This window comes from Pseudochaenichthys georgianus, chromosome 9, assembly GCF_902827115.2.
Source record: "Pseudochaenichthys georgianus chromosome 9, fPseGeo1.2, whole genome shotgun sequence".
NCBI lineage: Eukaryota > Metazoa > Chordata > Actinopteri > Perciformes > Channichthyidae > Pseudochaenichthys > Pseudochaenichthys georgianus.
The window spans coordinates 522,522-528,521 of record NC_047511.1 but is presented as its reverse complement, the minus strand read 5'-3'; positions in this window follow the sequence as shown (position 1 = coordinate 528,521).

Here is a 6,000-nt window from a genome sequence, read left to right as displayed (position 1 = left end):
ATATTGAAGTTAAAAGCATCAATCTGGTGCACTTTGAGAGCAAAATGAAGAGATCTATACATCTCAACACCCATATGAAACAGAACTGTAAGCAGATTTACTTTTTCTTTATGGATATTTTACAAATCACTCTCCTTTCAAGACCGAAATGTCTACATGCATAGCAGAAGATGGCTATCTTGAGGGTGCATAACGACTCAACTGAGGGTGCAATGCACCCTTATGCACCCCCGTAGAACCGGGCCTGGGCGTCTCCAGCGCTTTCGAGCTGCAATTGCCGGCCGTGGCCCAACCTCTCATTCCCCTGATAGTGATAATTGACCACTAAGCGGAGCACCACTTTTGTGACGTAGATAAGAATTCAAATCTGGATCAGTCTGTCTCAGATCCGTTGCAGCCCTTTTTTTTTTAGAGATTTTGGTATAGAGGAAAAGAGAGAGGGTTGTGTTTTCTGACACTTGGTGAGTTCTCTGACACACCGGGGACACATATTCATGTATAAAACACGTACAAGAGTGCATTTTCCACGATAGGTCCCCTTTAAGGCACGGGTGTCCAAACTAGAGCCCGGGGGCTAACTGAGGCCCGTTGTGCATTTTGAAATGGCCCTCAGCAAATTCTTCAAGTATAATGGATATGGCCCAAACCTGAAACTTGTGCTTATTAAATACATATCTAAAAATGTCTCACAGTAGTATTCATGTTTTAATAAGCTCACTTTTCAAATAAGTTCAGTCAATTAAAGTTGAGAACATTTTCTAACACATCTTAGTTAATAAAAAAAGCCCAATAACTTATGTCCTTAACAAGCTTGAAATATACCCTTCCCATTTCCCGTTATTATAATCAATCTGAGGCGTCTGTTTTAAGGGAGGAGCTGCAACACTGTTAGAAACAAAATAAATGAAACCCTCTGGAGAGCTGGGATGGAGGCAGTTTGTTTGTTAAAGCATATTCAACTATCAAGCATAATTTAGCTACATTTGATCGACTTTGCTGACTTATAACAGAACTAATGAGGCAATACACTTCACCTCTAGTGAGGGGCCCAGCCTTTCGTATGTGGCCCTCAGTGAAAACCGATGGACACCCCTGATTTTAGGATTGTTATCAAGTTAATCCTAAAACTCTGTCTGGCCAGTTGCTGCTTATTTAAAATAAGGATTAAAAAAAGATCTTACCAGAGGAGAGCCCCGTCAGTACAGAGTCCTGCAACACACACACTCTTCCTGTTCACACAGCACGAAGTGTGAAGTGTGCAGTGTGAAAACACCTCTCTAATGGTGCACCCACACCAAGAGCCTCTCATCAGTTTTTTTGTGAAGTGAATCCGTGGACAGATGTTGAACAACATGTGCCAGTCCATCTTTCGTCGTGGCCTCTCGAAGTGTGTGTGTAGGTGTGTGTGTGTGTGTGACTCTGGGAAACTGGACTCTCAGGCCAAGGGCTTCAGGGTCTGACTGGCCAGATCTCAATGACCTCGGCAATCGGACTGGAGTCCAGCTGAAATGGACACGACTCAACACACAGACTGAAGTCCCCATCTCTGATGAACTGATCACTGACCCCAGTGTGGTTGTGAAGGCCGACATCACAACACCTCAGGAAGAGACTGTGGAACTGCACAGAGACTCTGCAAGGAGGGTTCTGCTCAGCACGGGCAGTCTGAGGTCAGGCAGCACTGGTGTGGACTCAGACTGCAGGGAAAGCTAGCCTGTTTGGGGTTTGCTGACCACTCAGTCTCACACCCAGTGTTTAAGAACGCCGCTGTCGGTGAGGATGTTCTGACATTTACCATCAAAGCAAGACTGCAGGTGTTACCCACTGAGTACAATCTGTCCACCTGGTACCCTCACATTCACACTCCATCCTGTTTAAACCATCAGGATTCACAACAACACCTAGAATCCACTGCACACATAACACATGGATGTAATGCATAGAGACGCCTGTACATAGCCGCCATGACCGTATTGTGGACATTGTGTCTGATGCGGTACGAAACATCTTACCATCTAGCGCAGCAATGTACAAGCACGCTAGAGTGCTACCAGAATGGTTTGGTTTTACAAATGATGTCTTTGCTAACATCTCAATACACCTGATGTTGTTTTTGTTGACACCACAGGGAGGTGCTAATCTTAGAAGCAGGCTGTGCCTTTGACCTGTACATGGACCAGGCTTTCCAGGACAAGTATATCAAATACCAACCACTGCTCGATGTGATAACCAGCTTTGGGTACAAGTGTAGATATAGCATACTTGTATTCGGAAGTCTTGGCCGTGTATATAAATGCACCATGATTGGTCTGAGAATTGCTGGAATGTCAAAGAGAAAAGCCAAACAAATTGCCAAATATTGCTCTGTTTCAGCTGCTATTGGCTGCTTAGCCGTGTGGAGAAGGAGGTGCTGTGTGTTCCCTTAAGGCTGCTGCTTAGCCGTGTGGAGAGGGAGATGCTATGTGTTCCCCTAAGTCAGTGACTACCAACTGGCGGCCCGCGGGCCACATCCGGCCCGCCAGACATTCTCATCCGGCCCGCACGACGGGGGTGACTGTGGCGTTGGCGGAGTGGTTACTGCGTTCCACCCATTTCTTTGTTTACAACGTCTCGTGAGTAAGGTGCAGTACCGGAGTCCAACAGAGAGGCAGCAGCTGCTGGACAGTAGACTGCGTACTGCGAAACCTTCCCTCCCCTGAAGAAGAAGTGATCCTTCGTTGTGAAGAGTCTGGTTAATGCGCTCCGCACCACAGCAGTAGCCCCGCTGCGACAGAGTCCAACAGAGAGGCTGGAGCTGCGGGACAGTAGCCTAGAAGCAGAGTTGGGTTGTAACGGAATACATAACGGCGTTACGTAATCAGAATACACAAATCAAGTAGGCTAACTGTATTCTGCTGGCGTTACGTTTGAAAAACGAGAAATCTGATTGCCGTTACTTTCGTAAACCTGAAGTGAATACATTTTGGAATACTTATTGGAATTATTGGTGGAAAAGTTTCCTCACAAAATGTAATATTCATTACCGGCAGAACTGTGTGCAGACTGCACAGCGCTGCAGCATGTCTGTGAGCGAGAGAGAGAGGTGCAGCGTGTCTGTGAGGCCCACCCCCGCACACAAATGAGAGAGAGATCTCTTTTAAAATATATTGAAAGTTAGAAACGGAGATGGTTAGATAAAATGTGCAAGATAACGTTTATGTAGCATTTCTTTATTGTCGAAATGATGACATTTATAACGGGATGAAATCAAAGTGAATGGCCTGCTGCTGCTGAATGCATGGGGCAAGTGACTGGAAAAAGTTTTAAAAGTTATTACATCGTTTCAGATAATAAATAATAATGATAATTCATTCTATTTAGGGGCGCCTTTCAAAGCACCCAAGGACACCTTACAATTCATAACATATTCCAAGGAAAGGTTTTAAGACAGTACAAAGAATGCAGTCCGGGTGATGTTTTTTATGTGGGGTGCAGATGAGAGAGCTGTCCAGAATGACACCAAGATGTTGTGTTTGTGCTCTTGATAAGCCATTAGAACAGTAAAATACGTGTCTCCTGTTCACCAAAACATACCCATCTGTTATGAAAAAAGAAAGTATTCCAAAAGTATTCTAAAAGTAATCTGAATACTATTTATAAAATTCTGGGCTATATAAAAATCGCTGGCCCGCGATAGTGTCTATTGGTTACATTTCGGCCCTTGGACAAATGTAGTTGGTGATCCCTGCCCTAAGTGTTCTGTGCTGCTTAGCCCTGATATATTTGATTACCTGTCTTATGTAATATAATTTGTGGAACCAAATAAAGTATTCAAGTGTGTGTGTGTGTGTGTGTGTGTGTGTGTGTGTGTGTGTGTGTGTGTGTGTGTGTGTGTGTGTGTGTGTGTGTGTGTGTGTGTGTGTGTGTGTGTGTGTGTGTGTGGGGGGGTCTCTGGCACCACGTAGTTTCTAGAGCACCTCCTCTTTGTGCATTCTTCATATGGGATGGAGATAAAGAAGCATTGGTTCAGCACGTAGATCAAAGGTCTGTAGGTGTGAAGCAGAGAGCCTTCCACTAAGAGGAAGTGACTCTCCTCCTCATCCTCTTTGTAGTCAGACTTTGGGACGATCTCAGGCTGCAGTCCAATAGTCCCTTTAGCTTAGGAACCTTCCTAACGGAGTGAAATGACCCGGAAGTCCCTCAGTGGCAGCCATGATAAGTGCCGTTCCAATTCTCTAGATGAAAGGAAAGGAGGTTTCAAACTTCCTTTATAACCTCCTTTAGTTTAGGAACCACTGGACCTCCCTCACCGAAAGGAGAGGAGAAAATGCTGCCCCACAATGCATTGCAGCCGCAGCATTTGCCGTCACTCAACAGTCGGCCGTTCACGGAAACAAACGATTATGACGGAGAAATTATATCATGAAAGTTACGGTGCTTATTAAGCATTTTAAAACTTAGGTGGTAAGTTGCCAAAGTGCTTTGTTTTGAACGTTCATCAGTATTATAATCAAAAAGAGAAATATGAATGTTAGTTTTTACTGAAATTATCAAATAAAGTTAACATTTCAGTCTTTACTGAGCTGTGTGGGGTTTGTTCAACTTCTAAAAGATGTTTGAATGGTGATATACACAGTGATAGATGTTAAGGACTAACGTTTATAATAAATACATTTGTATTGATTTAAGATATTTTCATAGTTCATACAATCATACATATTGGGATCATTTGTATTAATGTGGACCGGAGGGAGAGGGTGACGAGCAGAAGTTTCACTTTCCTTTTTTATTTCAATTCCAACTTTGGTCCTGAAGAATATGTTTCTCTGTTGTCCACGTTCATAAAGCAAAGCAGCAGCATCAGAGCACGGTGCAGAGTCTCTAGGTGAGTTTACAGTAGCCCCTCGTTCTTATTGAACATCCATGTTGTCGTCCGCTGTATAGAAAACTGTGGTTTCCATGGTTTCCCCACAGCAGCAGACGCACATTCAGGACGTCCGCTGGCGCATCACAAACACGTCGGATAGTGAAAGTGCATTCGGATTCTCTAAAGTACCGCAGTCTCTTCTCCTAAGTCCTTTTGAATTCTCCTATCCACTATCCCTTAACCCCGTGACGTTTCACTCAGAGGTCAAGGAATAGACGTTAGGAGCTGATTTTTGGACTATGGGCTAGTTGCACAAGATGGCGTCCATCAACTTCCAGTGGCTGGGCGTGCGGTTGTAAACTTCCGGTCTACAGTAGAGCGGTAGAGGGAAGAGCGATAGATAGCGTATAGATAGCGAGAGATAGTGTATAGATATTATTCTTTCACACACACATATGGGTATTGGGCCGAGGGCGACACCGTACTTCCGGTATCCGCCATTTTACGCGAGGTGCAAGCAGGCCGAGGGTTTAGCCGTACACCGTCTAGGTGTTGCTAAGCGTCCTGTACTGAATATCATAGTCTATTGCCTTAATCAATATCTAGCCAACTCTAAAATACCACATATATGCAATGGCATGATAATATTATTGTGACAAGTGGGGTATTCACCTGGGGCCTCATTTATAAAGGGATATACGCTCAAAAAATGGCGTACGCCAGTTTTTACGCAATGTTTGCGATTTATAAAATATATAAAACTTGACGGGAAAACGTGCGGTCCTCCACGCAAACTCTAACCCATGCGTACGCACTAAGCACAAACACGGGAGAGACGAGAAACTGCGACCCCGTTGGCAGAAGGAAGAATGGAGAGAAATATGTGGAAATAATACCATAAACAAAATGTTACCTCTCATTTGTCATATAAAAGAATTCATTTTCAAACATTGATTAAAGCCAATCTTAAAATGATTAAACAAACGCCTGTTTGAGACTCCTCAGTGCACACAAAAACATAACCTGGAGAAATAAATAAATACGGATATGTTATTTAAAACCACCTCGAATATGTTGTGTTAATGTTATGAAATGTTTTCTCATAAATGATGCAGTTTTGCATTTCTATAGGTTGTAGATACGAGCATGGTTTT